General features: G+C 39.3%; 1 protein-coding gene across 4 annotated transcripts in view; it reads left to right on the top strand.

The window, feature by feature from the left end:
* The window catches only part of TENM2 (teneurin transmembrane protein 2), a 1,030,924-nt gene that overhangs the window by 317,992 nt on the left and 694,186 nt on the right, over positions 1–18,746 (top strand). The gene's annotated exons all lie outside the window — the stretch shown is intronic.

Genomic DNA, 18,746 nt, shown 5'->3' on the forward strand with positions numbered 1-18,746 from the left:
GTCTTGTGAAAATAGGGACAACTGACCTGAGACTTAGGTGATAGAGGGAGCCTGCTATGGGAATAGCTTTCCAAGGAACATCAAGGCAAAGGATCCTGAGATGAATAGGACTGATATTTCAGGTTCTCAGATGTAGAAGAATATAAGTAGATCCAGTAGGCTGAAGCAACATGAAGGAGAGGAAGAGGAGTGGGTGTGAAGAGGTTATAGATACTTAAGTATCACTAGATGCTCAACCACCTAGGTTGTCATCTTGCCTGTGTTATGGGTTATCAATCAATTAATAGACCATACAGCTTCTTAAATTCCTTTAGATAGTACAAGGTCATAATATTATTTCAGTTTTATTGTTGAAACATAGGCCAGAGGTACCTCCTCTAACTGTTTAATGTCAGTTTTAAGGAGGAAGTTCATGTTGGTTTTCAGATGTCACAGATCATTTTGAGGCCTTAAGGAGAAAAAAGTTAAGAAATACATGCAGAATGCTTAAAAGTATTCTTTAAGACCATAGAATCCACTTATCAAGAGATGAATGGATAAAGAAGATGTGGTACATCTATACAATGGAATATTGTTGTTGCCATTTAGGCACTAAGGCATGTCCAACTCTTTGCAACCCTATGGGCTGTATGTAACCCGCCAGGCTCCTGTCCATGGGATTTCCCAGGCAAGAATACCGGAGTGGGTTGGATTTCCTTCTTTAGGGGATATTCCTGACCCAGGGATCGAACCCATATCTCATGTCTGCTGCATTGCAGGCTGATTCTTTACCCCTGAGCCACCTGGGAAGCCCTACAATGAAGTATTATTCAGCCATAGAAATGAATGAAATTTGCAGCAACATGGATGGACCTCGAGATTATCATACTAAGTGGAGTAAGCTGGACAGGGAAAGAAAAACAGAGAAAGACATGGACATATATGCACGTGCACACACACACACACATATATTGGGTTGGCCAAAAAGTTCCTTTGGGTTTTTCTGTAAGATATTACTAAGAAAACGGATGAACTTTTTGGCCAACCCAGTAGATATTTTACATTGTGCTGTGCTCAGTCACTCCGTTATGTCTGACTCTTTGCAACACCATAAACTCTAGTCCTTTGTCCATGGAATTTTTCAGGCAAGAATACTGAAGTGGGTTGTCATCTCCTTTTCCAGGGGATCTTCCTGACTCAGGGATCGAACTCCTGTCTCCTGCATCTCCTGCATTGGCAGGTGGATTCTTTACCACTTTGCCACCTGGAAAACATTACTGAATCACTTTCCTGTACATTTGAAACTAATACAGCATTGCTAATCAGCTATATTTCAATAAAAAAAATTTTTAAAGCCCTGTAGAATACTTAAAAGTGTTCTTTAAGACCATGGAGTCTGTTTGATAAATAGGGATGAAAAAGTTGAACTTACACTGTTGTCTCTTCCTCATTAGTGGTAAGGGAAGATGAAAGGATCTGTATTTCCAAGTCATGCTAAAGACAGAGCACTTGCACATAAGAGCCAGCAGAAGAAGGGGAGCATTACAGTGGGGCATGAAAAAGAAACTGTATAGAAATGCTCTATTTTCCATTAAGTATCTCCTTTAATTGGTCTAGAATCTTGTATCTGTGTGTTTTGAAGTGTGTCTCAGGAATGAGGCATGTATTCCCCCATTTTCATAGCTCAGAGTCCTTATTAGGGTGAAATAAAATAATACTAACCTGGTTTCCAATTTTCTCAAAACACTAAATTTAATTCCATGTATATGCATTAATGTACAATATTTGCTTTTCACTTTCTGACTTACTTCACTCTGTATGACAGTCTCTAAGTGCATCCACATCTTTGCAAATGGCACAATTCCATTCCTTTTTATGCCTGAATAATATTCCATTATACCACTTCTTCTTTACCTATTCCTCTGTTGATGGTCATTTAGGTTGCTTTCATATCCTGGCTATCATAAATAGTGCTGCAATAAACAGTGAGGAGCATGTGTATTTTGGAATTATGCTTTTCCCTGGGTGAAAAGAGAGAATATATGTGTATGTGTAGTTGTTTTACTTTTCTGTTCAGCAGAAACTAATACAACATTGTAAAGCAACTATCCTCCAAAAAATTCAAACAAACACTGAATTTGAAAAGACTAAAAATAATGGGGGAAAAAAAAAAAAAGGTTGATGGTAGTAGCAGAAAAAGAAAAGCTAAACATGAAACATAAAGCAGGACCTGTTAGTCCTGTTTACTATTAAAATAATGCCTGCCACATAGAAGATGCTTAGGAAATATGTGCCAAGAATGGTAGAAGATGTAGGTGGGAAATGAGTACTCTGCAATTAAAACTAGAGCAAGTAAAAGAGCTTAATCCTTAATGCTTTGAAATTCATATTGGAAAGGCTGTAATTAGCGAATCACCATCTCATTGACAAAATAGGGCAGTGGGCATTTTTTTCCCATCTCCTCCTTTGTATTACAGATTGACAGTGAAGATCAATGTTGTTTTTGGCTCATCAACAGGAGGCTTTGTTTTAAGTGGTTTAGTCATTGGCAGTCTTTTGGAGTCCTTTCTTGTGATCTAAGTATTTAGTAGGTCTCCATGTCTATAAGTACATTCTTGTGTTGGATTTGAGTTGCTGTAAGGTTTATCATTCAAAAGTCTTCTACTATTTTCCCTCTCTGAGAAGAGTAAGCCCTCTAGAGTATATTCATGTTACCTGAGGCATTAGGATGAGATGCATCAATGTATTCATGGTATTTTTGATAGGTACTTAACAGTGACCAGATCTTTTGGCAGATGTCAAGACTTACAGCAAACTTAAGACCAAGCCTCCAGTAGTTTAAAGAGTTTTAAAGGAAAAATGTACAATGGTGAAGTGATATAAAGTGATGAAGGCACAATGAATGAAGTCTGTGGATGATGCAAAGAGAGAAAGAATGATTCATTCTCCTTAGACAGATTCAGAAAGACTTCCTAGAACTGAAGCTTGAGAAGCATTGGGGAGGCAAACAGAAAGATAATATTCCAGACCGAGGAAAGCAGGTTTGATCAAAGACTTGGAGGCGTGCAATGAGGTGTGTTTCTTGACCTGCAATTAATGACAAGGTCATCCCTTGTCAGTGCAATGAGAAATGAAATCACAGATGTTGTCCAAGCCAGACAGTGAATATGATCCTAAAGTTACAGACTGATTTTCACCCTATGCTGTAGTCCATGGAAAATCATTAAAGAATTTTAAACAGGAGAAGGCAATAACTTTGTGTTCATTTTATATTTTTTAAAAACTGTCTTGGTAAATGGGAATATGGAAGTGGCAGTACTCAAAATTGTAATTCTTTTTTAAAAAATATTCTTTCATCACTCAAAATTAAGAATCTACTATGAATCAGCTTTTGAATATATGCTGGATGTAGGGAGATGAACAATGAATAAATATTCACAGTAGGGCACGCTGTGACTTTCAAAGGCAATGATGAAAATAAATTACATTTTCCAAAAAAGGGTCAGTGAATAACTTTTCACCCCTACGTACTCTTTTTAAATATAGCCTCCTGACCCCACTGAGAAGGCCTCCCCTGGGGTTACTAACCACTGAGCATAATTAGGCCACCAGTCTATATGCTTGAGGATTATGTGTTTGAACAAAACTTCTCTCCATTGGGTAGAATTGGTATCACATGGTGGTCAATTTCTACATCAAATTTGTGTAACTCTCTAATGGGAACTCAGTTTGGAACATGTATGTAAATATTTGGTGTAACCATATCTTCTTACTTGTAATCCCCTTATCCTGTGGAGCCATGGGGCATGTTGGCCATATTTCCCTCACATTTCTCATGAGTTGTGAACACCTGATGTATGAGATAAAAGAGTCCTTATCATCTCACATAGTGGTTCTTAGCTAGGCATGCAAAGCAGGATTGGGAGAAGATATTTTTAAAACTGTGCATGTATGGGTGCCAGCTAAGAGATGAAAATCTCTAATTTCAGAGTAGGGGTAGGACCCTGAAGAATTTGTAGTGTTAAAAGCTCCCCCAGCAGATTCTTACACATCCATCTACTTGAAAAACCACTCATTCTAATCAGATATCCCAAAGCATAGATTTTTAAAACTAAGGCTAGAAGCCCTATTCCTGGAGGCCTAACCCTGGGTACTTCCCATTAAATGCACTTCTTCTTATGTCCCTCCAGCCGGACCTGGACCTGAAATCAAGATGTCTGTGTTTGCATTGCTTTAATCCTCAGTCTCAGTGTACTAGTCAGCTCCTGCTGCTGTAACAAAATACTGTAGTCTGCATGGTTTAAACAGTAGACATCTATTTCTCACAGTTTTGAGACTGGAAGTCTGAGATCAGGGTGCTAGTGTGATTGGGTTATTTAGCTGTCTTCCTTGGCTGACAGATGGCTACCTTCTTACTATGTTCTTACCTCACCAAGAAAGAAAAGGAGAGAGAGAAAAAGAAAGAAAAGGAGAAAGAGGAAGAGAGAAGGCTCTCCGGTTTCTTCCTTATTTGCTTATTGTTTATTTTTTTAGCTTCTCTGGGTTTTCTTTCCTATGCGTACACCATCTCTAGTCCCAGCGATCAGAGATTACTCTCCAATTGGTGTGCAGGTTTCTCACTGTGGTGCCTTCTCTTTTGCAGAGCATGGGCTCTAGGTGCACAGGCTTCAGGAGCTGTGGCACACGGGCTTAGTTGCCCCTCAGCAGTGGAATCTTCCTGGGCCAGGGATCAAACCTGTGTCCCCTGCATTGGCAGGCAGATTCTAAACCACTGGGCCATTAGGGAAGTCCTGGTTTCTTCTGATAAGGGCACCAACACCATCATGAAGAGCCTACCCTCAAGACCTCATCTAAACCTATTTACCTCCCAAAGGGCCCCCCTTCTGCTATCACTACATTGGGAGTCAGGGCTTCATCAGATGATTTTTGCAAAAACGCATTCAGTCCACTACACTCAGAGAGTGGTACCCAACCCTGGCTTCACATTAGAGTCACATGGGAACCTTTAAGAAAATATTGTAACTCTGATTCTAGCCCATGAGATTCAAATTTAATATGTTTGCTGGGCCTACCTCTTCACCCTGCTGGTGACACAACTTTACTTACAACCTTGGTTTTCTCATCTAAACAATGGGAATGGTATTCCTAGCACTGTTCAAGGTGACATGAGATGACAGATATCAGAAGGCTTGGTTATCCCTCAAGTATTATAAAAGTACAATTTTCTGTCTTAATTAACTGTCTTTCTTTGTTAAGGAGCTTGACATGAAATCAGTATTTTAAATTTCGTATGGCAGAGCTTTTATGGCCCAGGTTTTCTGCTAGCTGCTACTCTGATGATATCAGGAAAGAATCTCCCAAGAGAACATGGAACCGGGGTCACAAGTAATCATACCCACCGGGCCAGGACAGAGCTTGTAAATGAAGAAGGAATGAGATGACAGTGAGGAAAATCATTCAGTGCTTGGAGCCACTTTTGACAGAGACCTAGCAAAGAGAAATGTCTCCCTGCTCTTAGAAAAGTAATAGTGCAGACATGGTGACAAATGGCATCTGGCACTAGCTGCTCAGGGCTGGAGAAACTAGAGAGTGAACGCCATCTGAAGGGGGCAGCTGTTTGTACTCAGCCCAGCATCGACAGATATCCCATCCCCCCCTCCCAGAGAATCCCAAATGTATGTTCTCAGGTAAAAGCTCTCGATATTTAAATGTTAATAACTAATTAAAATCACAGCACACCCACCCACCCACCCACACACACACCCCCACCCCCACCCCCACCCCCACCCCCACACACACACACATTGAGTAAGCATTTCACAGGCTAACATTGCCTGGTGTAAACAACACATATTTGTAGTCTGAATTTTGCCTGTGTGCCCCAGGTGGCCTGCCCACCACTAGATGATGACCATCCCTCTGGGTTATTGCTTCTAGAATCCATCTTTTCCATCTATTGAATCACTGTTTTGGGGTTTTTTTTTTTCATATATTGTTTACCAACAAGATGCACCTCTGTGTGGGCATCCAGTTGGCAATCTCTGGCATGGATCCTTGTTTCCTCTCACTCAATTTTCTGGCATTCATTGCTATGGATTATATTCATTCCTGTAATCAGTATTTACTGAGTTAGATGATACTGTGTTAGATAATAATGATACAACGTTCAGTAAGACAGAGCCCCTGCCCTGCAGAGCTTCCAGTCTAGGGTGTTTGCCCAGTGTAGTGACTGAGGTCTGAAAGGACAGGAAAGGAACATGAGACAAAGAGACCTAACCCAGCCTCCTCTAGCATGCCTGTTGCTTCTAGTTCTTTTTATGAATAAAAGAAAATATCCTCCCTTTTATTTTTAACCTGCCTTTTCTTCCCCTTATTTTTTTTTTTTTTAAACATTTAGCCAAGGCATTGAGCCCACTGTGTAAAGAACACCTAACCTTTGATTCTTTTGAGGCTTAAGAGATACAATGCCCAGAAGGTCAGGGTATAAAACTAGAAGTCTTACCACCCAGTGTCATGCCAAATAACTAATAGTATCAACGTTGTGTTTAAAATGCAAGCTGTGTGATAGCTGTATTCAGCCAGGGGGAAAAGACCCGGATGCATTTGGTTCAGATGGGCAACCTGCGCTTAGGGCACTCAATGATGCCAGGTGACTCACCCGGGGGACCATCTCTTGTAGGAGGTTTCTCTCCAGGGAAGTGTATCCCCAACCCTGAGATGGTTATCTGTTAATAGAAGGAAAAACAAGTTGTGAAAGTAGGCCATGCGCATCACCGATAAACATGAAAATTTCATTGGCGAGCGCCCTCCTTTCCCTGCCAAAGTGACCTTGGTTGGCGCAAAGATGACAGAGTACCTCCCTGCCCAGGTCTGACAGCATTGCTATCACAGCACGTTTGACAAATCGTTCACATTAAATCGGGGGGCACTTTCGGCAGCGCCGACGTCCCCTCTCCATCACTCCTGATTACCACACAAACGTCAACCGTGGCACCAGGCACATTTGTCAGAGGGAGTAAAAAGCAGTTGTTAGTAAGAGTGCTACCTGTCATACTAATGGACTAGAGCTTGTTGCTTTGTGTCTCACCGGAGCTGCAGATTTGCAAAAAAACAAAACTTAATTTTTTTGGAGGGTTGGCCTGTTTCTTGAAAATGCTTTGTCCTTAGGCAGAGAGAGGTATTGAAAGCTTGTCAGATGGGACACCTGAATGTCTTCTCTTGGAAGGAGAAATACATTCTAATTTTTTAGTGACTTTGCTGTTCCATGAGCACTGTCATTTCTTTGTGGTCAAATAGACAGTAGCAAGTGTTTCGGTTGAGAAAATCCACATCCTATATGCTGATTAAATTAGTACACAACAACAAAATGAATGAAATACTTTGTTATTTAGGAGTAAACATTCTAACCTTGCCTTTAAATTACGGGAAATCATTTGAAGGAGATGAAGGATGAATCTGCTTCTGTCATCTTGTCCTTTAATGTGTAGATGCCATGTTTTGTATAAAGCATCAAACATTGCTTGTGGTCCAGCCATAACAACCCTTCCAGGTAGGCTCGTCATGCCCTATTATTCCCATTTTAGAGATGACAAAACTGACAGTCAGAAAAGTGATATTGCCCAGGGTTACACAAGGTGAGTATCATTTCTTTGACTCTAGTCCACAGTATCGTTACTATTTGGATATCCAATAGAGAATATGCATTTGTTGAAATGATTCTATGTCGATCTATATTTTTGTTGTTCAGTTGCTCAGTAGTGCCTGACTCTTTGTGACCCCATGGACTGCAGTACACCAGGCCTCCCTGTCCCTCACTATTTCCCAGAGCTTGCTCAAACTTGTGTCCATGGAGACAATGATTCCATCCAACCATCGCTACCTCTGTCATCCCCTTCTCCTCCTGCCTTCAGTCTTTCCCAGCATCAGGGTCTTTTCCAGTGAGTCAGTTCTTTGCATCAGGTGGACAGAATATTGGAGCTTCAGCTTCACCATCAGTCCTTTGAATGAATATTCAGGGCTGGTTTCCTTTTCAGTTGACTGGTTGGATCTCCTTGCAGTCCAAATGACTCTCAAGAGTCTTCTCCAACACCACAGTTCGAAGGCATCAATTCTTTGGCACTCAGCCTTCTTTATGGTCCAACTCTCACAACTCTATATGACGGCTGGAAAAACCATAGCTTTAACTAGATGGACTTTTGTTGGCAAAGTAATGTCTCTGCTTTTTAATATGCTGTCTAGGTGGTCATAGCTTTTGTTCTAAGGAGCAAGCATCTTTTAATTTCATGGCTGCAGTCACCATCTGCAGTGATTTTGGAGCCCAAGAAAATAAAGTCTTTCACTGTTTCCATTGTTTCCCCATATAAATGGCATGAAGTGATGCGACCAGATGCCATGATTTTAGCTTTTTGAATGTTAAGTTTTAAGCCAGCTTTTTCACTCTCCTCTTTCCCCTTCATCAAGAGGCTCTTTAGTTCCTCTTCTCTTTCTGCCATAAGGGTGGTGTCATCTGAATATCTGAGGTTATTGATATTTCTCCTGGCAATCTTGATTCTAGCTTGTGCTTCATCCAGCCTGGTATTTCGCATGATGCACTCGGCATATAAGTTAAATAAGCAGGATGACAATATACAGCATTGACACACTCCTTTCCTTTTATGAACCAGTCTGTTGTTCCATGTTAGGTTCTAACTGTTACTTCTTGAGCTATATACAGGTTTCTCAGGAGGCAGGTAAGGTGGTCTGGTATTCCCATCTCTTTAAGAATATTATATGATTCTATATTATAACTCTGTTTTCAAGTCATTCTTCTCTTTCCCCAAGTCCTCTTTTACTAGTCAGCTTGTATTTGATTTCTGTTTTCTTTCTTGTCTGAAAAATCAAAATATTTATTTAAAATTTCTTTTTCTTAGAAAACTGGGGAAAGAAAACAGAGTAGTTTAGAAACTTTTGTCTGACTGTATTTTATAACAGAATCAATTACTCTAGATTCTGGTTTGAGAGAGTGAACTTCTTATTCTAAAAACAAACAGGATTGTCACGTTAGAATCCAAGAACTGTTGCTTTTCTGTCTGTTATAGGCCAATGAGTGGCCCCTTTTGGCTTCTTGTGAATTCTGTCTTCTAAGTGACGCAACAAGCCTGGAGTGATGAAACAGATGGGCAAAGCTGAATAAAATAGCACTGGTTAAGTGTTTGATTCTCTTCTCATTTTGTTCTAGAAGTCTTAAATTAATGTTTCTAGATGTTTGTGCTGGTTCATTTCCATTGGATAGCTTAGTTACTATCAATGTTCTTTTCATAGGAAAATGTGTGATCTTTAATTAGCTTTTTATTACAACCTTCTCAGATCTCTGAACCAGGAAATCCCAAAGTATTAAACCCACTCTGATTCGTGAGAAGACAATCCCTCATAAATCTATTCAATCATCAGCTGCTATTCCACATTTATGATGTGCCCATACCTGGACTAAGCTCTGAGAATACCAAGATGGATGTGGGCCTCCCACTGGTTTCATGTGAGTTATTTTATGAGAAGAAATGTTCATCTGCTGACTTTCTTCCTAGTCCCCAAGGCTTTGCATTCCTGGATCCCAAGCATTCTCTCATTCTCACTGACTACTGCTAATCTTGTAATACTTCCTTTTTAGATCATAATGACCTTTAGCACATCGATACCAATATCGCTAATTTTTCTTTCTTTGGTAGTTGGTTTCCTTTCGCACTGCAGCATACTAAGTAGATCAAAAAGGAGCATCCTTGGTTGACATAGGGGTCTAGGGTTTCATTGGTCTAGAAGCCTGGATTAAGCCGTGCCGGGAGAAGATAAGAAAGCCCAGATCTTGGGTTGGATCCAGGGTTGCATCCAGGTAGTGGCATGAAAGAAGGCTACCTTCAGCTGAGAACCCCTCCCCCTCTCTTTTACATGTGCCTGCTTGAGCAATATTGTTGCTTGAGTTGTCCATGCCTCAAGGAAGGGAGAACCTTGTCAAGAATGTCTAGAGGAGGAAAGTCTAGTCTAAGGATATTTAACAGATAGGTTGAATGATGACAATTTCTATTTTGTATCATGTTCCAGTTGCTCTGAAGCAATTTAATACACATTTACTTCAACTGATCAATATTTCCATGCCATGAATTTGTCCCAGTGTTTATTTTATTGTACAAATAAAATATGAAGTCATAGTATCATATCCAAGTTCAGAATTATCAGACTATTAGTGAAGCCAAAACTGGAGCACAAGTTCTCCAAGTCCAGCCCTGCTGACTCCTTTGGAATACCGCACAAAGAGCTCGGAGCAGCTCAGGACCTTCCTCAATAGAGGTGTCTGTTTTCATCATCTCCTGCTCTCTGCTTCTGCCCTCTCCATCATCAAGCTTATAATGCACATTTCTACCTGTATCCAAGTTTCATCAAGACACACATTTCCAAGGACATGGACACCCATCCCCCCAAAAGATAGGTAGAAGGTAGCATTTATTTAATTTTCCTAAGATACGTCGCCTTATCTCCTTTATGTCCAGATATACTGCATGCTTTGTTTTAAAGGCTAGGGAATCTGGCCCTGTGTTCATTTCCATGGCTACACACCCAGTCATCCAACACTGGCTTAGCAGCATATGATATATTCAATACATTTTAAACACTGCTGCATTTAAAAATAGCTTTAAAAGGTTGTAAATGTCAATTTGAGATTTGAAATATGTCAGATAGCTGTCATTTTTACACCCTTCATTAATTTCAATTGGACTCAGTGAATTGTATTTGACAAACTGTTATCATACATTGACTATAAGCATGCTACATTTATGTAGCACAGCCCTGACGTACGGAATGTTTTGAGGGGAACTTGAATACGTGACTTCTCTTTGACCTCCTCCATGACATAAGACCATCAAATGACAACTGTGGCAGCATTCAACTCTCAGGTTTTCCAAATGGTGGCATTTGGAAAAACTTCAAGAAACTTGTTCGGAGAAGGAAATGTCCACTGGAGGGTTTCCAGTAACAAAAATAGACACATTTGCTCTGGGTGCAAAATGGCAAAATTTGGACTACAGCTCAGGCAAATAGGTCATGAATAAAAAATCCCTTTGAGTAGATTTGAGCAGGAGGAGACATGCATGGAAGAGTCAGACCTGGTTATAAAAATAATTTCATTATTAAAATTAATAGCAACTATCAGCGATTCAGTACTACATGAAGGGCATGATACAAAGAGCATAGTGCTTAAAACCCCAGGCTCTCGTTTGTCAGACTGTGCAAGTTCAAAGGCTGGTTTCACAACTTACTCTGTGACTTTGGGCAAGTCACTTGACATCTAGACGCCTCAATTTGCTAATTTGTAAAACCAAGATAATAATATTACTTACCTCATAGAGTTACATTGAGGATAATCTGAGTTCAGTGAAGGTTAGTTATTATTACTATATAGCAGGACCCTGTGAGGTGCTGGGCACATATTCATTTAATTCAGATATTGCGAGCAGCATCACGAATTTACAAATGAAGAAACAAATACTTCACCGGAGGCTTATTTTGTTCAGAGTTATCCACCTCGAAGGGGTCAGAGTCAGGGAGTCAGGGAACTGATAACTTATTTTAGGTTAGTTTGTTCATCTCTAAAAGGCAGTAATTGAACTTGAAGGTCCCACCTACATCAACCATTATTGGAAGCAGTGACACCCAGAGCCACCTCACTGTCACCCACTGAGAAAAATGAGCTCCATAAATCCTAGCGTCTGGACACAGAAAGCCAAGTTTATGCCCCTCCAGGACCGGGCAGTCAGATTTAAAAACAGAGGGCATCCTCTTTTCTCTCTTAAGAGAAAGAGACCTAGCAGAGAGCTCCCTTTTCTCTCTTAAGATAAGCTGGGCTTTTGTGTGTGTATCGGTGTCAGTGTCATTTTTCTAACACAGAGTTAAAGAAAATGTCAAAAGGTAAATAACCGGCTAAGTGTGTTTTCAAAATGCAGCTGTTGAATAAATTTTACCTAGAAATTACTGATTTTCAACTGTGTATTGTTCTGAATAAAGAAAATTATTCACTTCTATTCACTTTTTCTTTCTCTTGGCTTTAGTGCAGAAAAAAAGGTTTTCACTTGAAAACCTACTAATATGAATTAGTTTCTTAAAATTTGAGGAATCTTTTGAGATCATTGAGTCCAGAGTTCTCAGATTCCCGGTTCATCTGAACATTCTTTCTTTTGTCTGGACAAATAAATAACGTGATCACAGTTGGCTGGTAGGTCATACTTCCCTTGAGATCCAGCTACTATGCTTAAAAGTATGCCAGCTTTCAATAACCACAAAATAATATCGGACTTTTATGAGGAAGTTCTTAGTTTTTGGATATCAGTAACAAATTAAAAAATGTATAAAACTGTTGTGGGATAAGAAATATAATAAGAAATAATAGAAATATAATTTCTATTATATAAGAATAATAAGAAATAGCTGTCTGCAGGCAATTTTTGCCCCAGTGTGAGCCATTGTTTTATTTTAGATTAAATCCAATCCAGACATTTTGCATATGTGGAAACCTTCCCCCACAGAGAAAGTCATGGTCACCTTTCAGATCTTTAAGATCTTGCATTGAGGTGGTAGTGATATAGGCCAGGAACTCAGGCACTCACAGTTCTAGGCTTTGGTTAGTTTTGATATATCATCCCACCTCTTTTACTTGTTGTCAGGCAAGAGTAAAGTGGTATGGTCTGTTAACTCATACAAGAGAGAAAACATTATTTTGTCTACATATTTGGAAAGTGGAAACACTTTAAGATTGGGTTCATAGGATTCACTTGTAGCTTGGATTCATAGGAGTGGATTTGAGGGTTCTAGAAAATAAGAAGATTTTGCAGTCTATGGTTATGGTTTCCTGAGGGGTGTATGAGGAAGAGAGGCATGTCCAAACCAAAGGGGGCCTGTGGCCCACCCTCCGAGATTTGATCTGTCACAGTGACCACGGAGGAGCAGGCAGGCAGGCCGGGGGACTGACAGAAGTCACTTCCAGTTTGTATAAACCATAGCCCTTTGTGGTCAGTTTCTTAAAGCTTATCCGTCCTTCAGCCCCCTTCCTCCTTTCAGTTTCCCACAGAATAAGCTTAGCTCTCACACCACATGTGAGCGGGTGATCTCGTTTATCTCTGTGCTCCCTCCTTACTGATGGCTCCACCGACTGGAAGCAAATGCTGTCTTTATTTCACCGTGGGGGTTCAGCATCCTTCATATTAGTTATTTTATGTAAACGAAGACTCTAAGAGGGAAATTATAATTTATGAGAACTGCATAGAGCTGCCGACCAATAATCATAAACATTCTAAACAACTTTATCTTGGTTCAGAACAAAACATACATTTTGTCACCTAATAAGGATTTTCATTATAACGTTTCTATTCAAGACTGCCTTATTACTATGAATAATGTGGGTGGGTGATTTTTTTTTGTCCTGTATGTTTTTAAATATCTGTTCATTGCTATGATTCTTCCTTAAGGGTGAGAGGACAGTAAATATTATCAGGTGACTTGACCTTTATCGAGTCTCACTGTTCAGGAAATTAACTGCCAGTGCCTTTTGAAGTTCAGGTGTTATAGTGGATTAGTTGTTTTTTGCTTTGTTTTGAACAAAGTAATGAGCAAGTTGTAGATCCCTGATCCTGAAATTGAAACCCCTTGACTCATTTGGTCTTTTCTGTCAGTCATCATTTATTATCATTTTTGCTTCTGCAGAATCAAACAGAAAGTGATAGTTCTTTGATTGTATTGTAATTTCAGAATATACTAGTTTTTCCAGTTGGTTTTCTATGGATTCCAGCACTTGTGGGAAAAGGGATTCAGACTTGCAACATAGAAGACTTTTTTCTTTTAATCTTTAGTGTCATCAATGAATAAACATTCAGACTACCTTAATTATAATTCAGGGAGATAACAAATAGTCAGGTTTTTTCCCAGAGTTGCACATCACTACAGAACAAAAAGAAAGGCAAGCAAAACTCCCCAGTTAGACTAAACCTTTATCCCCTTAATATTTTTAATGCTGGTAGAGGGAATAGAGAACAAAACCAGTTCTTTTTTTTCCTCCATTACTCCTTTACTACTTATTATTTTTAAATCTAGCTTCTTTATCCCTGGGTAGTATTTGAACAAAAGGCCATTAGGTACAATCTTCGCTTTCAAATTTAAATGCTCATCTAGAGATAACCAGTGTAATCAGCTGAGTTTGCAAAGAATACACAATCATAAAATCATTTAATTAAATCCCATTAATGCTGTTTGTTTTGGTGCCCGTTTGGGTATTAATAACACCATTGCTGTTTTCAGTGCCAAAGGTTTACCACTTAATTATTATCTTCACTTATTGGAGATGTTAGCATTAATTTGTAGGGTTCCATAATCACACACAGGGTGTTGCTTCACCAGATATAACACACTTTCTAGAACTACAAGTTCCACAATCTGTGCTTGATCTGTAGATGAAACCGTGGAAATCAAGTGAAAACATTTGTTAACTTGTAAAAATGAAACTCAGAAAGGGAAGAACAGTTATTCAGACTGTGAGTAAATTTGATGGGGTGTGAATGGATCACTTTATTGTGCTCTGTTTATAGCATCCTTGCCATTTTCTGAAATGGCAGCCCAGTGCTTTTCATTGTCTTAATTAGATTAAGAATGGATTAGAGGAGCCAAATCTATTATTAAAATGGCAATTCTGCTGTGTGTTCCTGAAAACCCCCTTTTGGTTTTTAATTTCTTAAATTCCACTGATGCAAAGTAGCAAATGCCTTACTTGTAATTACGAGCATGTATGCATTCATTTAAAAGGCGGGTAGGGTATTAGGAAAGTCAGTTCTTTGGTTTTTGGAAAATATTTCTGAAGATGTAAGGAAAGGCATGAAGAGAGGGAGAGTGGGGAAGGAGGGCTGTGTTTCATTTAGCTATGATGGAAACATGGGGAAATAGTGTAATTATTTTCTTCCACTTTTGGTTAACTCAAACGTATAAAGGACAGTGCACGACTATATGTGCTCATACCTGTAATTTCTCCAGGCGCGTTAGTTTTTTCAGTTTACTTCCCCACCTGAAATACTTGAGAATGCAGGTTTCTCATCCTTCTAACTTAGGGACGTTTGTTCTGTGAAAAACCTTCCTGAATGATCATCTGGTTTCAAATTTTGCATATCTATCTCTTCTCCTTGTGCCTATACATATGCAACTTTGTTTATAATTTTCCTATATAATCTGTTATAAACAGTATGCAGGTACTGTTTTGAACTTCAGTTGAAACAGAGCAGATGTATTGGAAACTGTAGAGTTTTGTTTGTCCAATAGGTACCCTGGTTTTCATTTGTGGTTGGGTTCTACCCTCTAAACTGTCACCGTGAGATGCTAATTTATTTTTTACATATTTTCTCTCTATTTTAAAATTACTGTATAGTTACGTGATTAAATTTCATAGCATCTCTTTCACCACATCATACAAATGAATGCATGTAGAAGCTAGTGAAATTTGAATATGGTCAGTGGTTTACTTAATGATATCATAATGATGTCAATTTTCTGATTTCAGTAATGTACTATGGTGATGTAAGATTTCACTGGAAAAAGCTAAATGAAGGCTACATAGGAAACTTCAGTGTTATTTTTGCAACTTCAGTGGGTGTTTATTTTAAAATAAAGTTTTTTAAATATATAGTTTTAGTCCATTGACTACTAAACTGCTACCAGCAAGTATTGATTCCTACTTGATCTATATTAAATTAGTCTTATTTTCATAGCACTGAGATATCACCAGTCCTCTGAACACTCATAATTCTCTTCTACTTCTTGGTACATTGCATGTATGCCCACCCACTTAACTCTGGTATCTCTTAGCACAGGATCCATATCTTAAAGGTCTTTTTAGCACTAGAAACTAACACTGGCCCCAGAGCTTTGAATATCCTGTTCTTGGGACATACGAATATAAGATATAAAATGAGGATAAGTCATGGAAGGATGGCTAAGTGCATTAAAGAACGGCTGCATTCACACAGTGTTTGCCACACAGGAAACACTCTATATATTCTGAATGAATGAATCAGTTGATTAATTCTGTTCACATGTGAATTTTGTACCTTAGCAAGATAGGACTCCTTTCCTGCCGAGCCATCTGTTCTTTTGAATGCTTGGTGACGGACTCAGATTCTGAGATCGCTCATTAATTGTCATTGCCGCAGTGAGGTGCGATATTTGGGATTGGAGGTCTTGAAGTGATACCTAATTGAGGAGGACTGTGACAAAATTTATCACTAATTACTTGTCTCTCAAATGGGAATCAATGCCATCCACAACATACGATGGTGATAATGGTTATCATTTATCGAGTGATTAGTATTCTAAGCACTTTACATGCATTCTCTCCCTTCAATTTTATTCCATTACCAGCTTAGAGTTCAGTAAAATAACTTGTCCAGGGTCACCCATAATTGGCTTGTGAGTGACTGAGCTGGGACTTGAACCCAGAAAACCTGCCTTCAGGAGACCTTCTGTGGTCTTCTTTTCACATATATGCCCTTATGCTCTTAAATGGTGAGTGGTCACATGTTGGACTCATTGAGGACCTCTTCTGGACTAACTCTCAGATACACTTATTTAATTTATCTGGGGAGGGGGGCATTTTGTTAAAGTTCCATGGTTCCTCCTAACATGCAGCTGTGTTGAGCATCACTGCCTTAGTTGCACATCAGGACTTCATGTCTGTAAAGACTGGAAGCTATGTATTATTCTACCCACAAGTTCGTTTTGTCTGGGCACCACCATTGCAGTGCAGGGTGGTGGTCCCAGCCGCCTGTCTTTGGAGAAAGAGAGCTGGGAGCCTGCCTTTTTTGTGATACATTTCCCACCTTTGGTTACCGATCTGCTTTTCATATTCTCAGCTACAGTCTTTACAATTCCACTACCCACCATCTGCCACTGATGTTCATTTTAATAGCATTTACCTATATAAAGGTTTCTGTTTGCCCCCCCAAAAAAGAAAAAAAAAGAAACTTTACAGCAAGTTCCTAAAATACACCAGTTTAGGAGAGCCGGGCAGATCAGGTAAATGAATTAAGAAGGTAAGTCTTTGAGTAGTGAGTGTACCATTTTTAAAAAATAGAAGTGGTTAAAACTGGGGAATATATGTCCCATTTCTAGGAGTCCTTAAACTCTAATCTCACAAGTTAGCCACATGGAAATCCTGCCCAGTGTTTTGGATCTTCCAGTTTTTCAAGAGTCTCTGAAAGCCTAATTTTCTGTTTTGTTTTCCATTGCAAAATTACATGGCAGGTAGTTCCATTTGGGTTTTTCTTTGTTAGGGTTGCTTTATTTTTGTCTTTTCTTTTTTATGAGGTATAGTTGATTTACAATATTATATAGTTGCATTAGCTGCTTTCAGCACTGCGCAGGTCAATATCGTGTCACCAGTAAAAACACGAAAGAGCTTGTGTGTAGCTCAAAGCAAGCAGCTGCCTTATTCTGCTGTGTATGATGCATGCTAAGTTGCTTCAATGACGGCCGACTCTTTTGCAGCCCTATGAACCATAGCCCTCCAGGCTCCTTTGTCCATGGGATTCTCCAGGCAAGAATACTGGAGTGGCTTGTACTTCTTGTACCCAATCCAGGGATCAAGGCCATTATCTCTTATCATTGCACTGGCAGGCAGATTTTTTACCACTGTCCCCACCTGGGAAGCCCCTTATTCTGCTACCTTTATGCATTTGGAAATAAATAATTTATTTTCCCTCACTAACTATCAAGGGTGCCAAGTTCCAATCTTCACCAGAAACTGGCAGTCTTCTTGAATGTAGACAAGGCATAGAATTTTGTGAACCCTGTTTTCTTATCTGTGAAATTGAACCCAGGAAAGGGCATGACAGAATTATAGTGGGCATTAAAGGCCTGGACTGTGGAGAAAGGCTAGTATAGATGAGGTCCTCTTGCTCTGACTCACCAGCTCCCTGACTTTCAATGAGTTATTTAGCCTTCAGAGCTAAATGCATTTCCTCGTCTGTAAAATGGAGGTATAAGATACTGACTCTCATGGTTGTCCTGAGGATTAAATTAAATTGTGTATTTAAAGTGTTGAGCAGAGTGGATGGACCTGGAGACTGTCATACAGATGAAGTAAGTGAGAAAGAGAAAAGGAAAGATTGTATATTACTGCATATATGTGGAATATAGAAAAATGGTATCAATGTTCTTATTTGCAAAGGAGAAACAGACACACAGACATAGAGATCAGACACATGGATACCAAGTGGGGAAGGGGGGAGGAGGTGAGATGAACTGGCAGATTGGGATTGACACACACACTCTATTGATTCTGTGTATAAAATAGATAATTAATGAGCACCTACTGTATACCACAAAGAACTCTGCTCAGTGCTCCATGGTGGCCTAAATGGGAAGGAAATCCAAAAACGAGGGGATGTATGTACACATACAACTGACTCATTTTGTCGTACAGTAAAAAGTAACGCAATATTGTAAAGCAACTATACTCCAATAAAAATTAATTTAAAAAAATAAAAGTTTAGCATTAAATCTCTGGTTCTAGTAATAATGAAAGATGTTTTTTTTTGAGTATAATGTTTTTAATAGTGAAATCAGGCAATCTGTCACCCTGGACTTTGTCCCATTACTCTTGTTGGCCTCAAGCATTGCGTAAATTTGCCTGTTCCTTGTTTGCTACCCCTTCCATTGACATTACAAGGCCTTTTCCTATTATTGGTATTTTTAAAAAACTAGCAGGA

The sequence above is a fragment of the Dama dama genome, chromosome 9 (genome assembly GCF_033118175.1).
Source record: "Dama dama isolate Ldn47 chromosome 9, ASM3311817v1, whole genome shotgun sequence".
Lineage (NCBI taxonomy): Eukaryota > Metazoa > Chordata > Mammalia > Artiodactyla > Cervidae > Dama > Dama dama.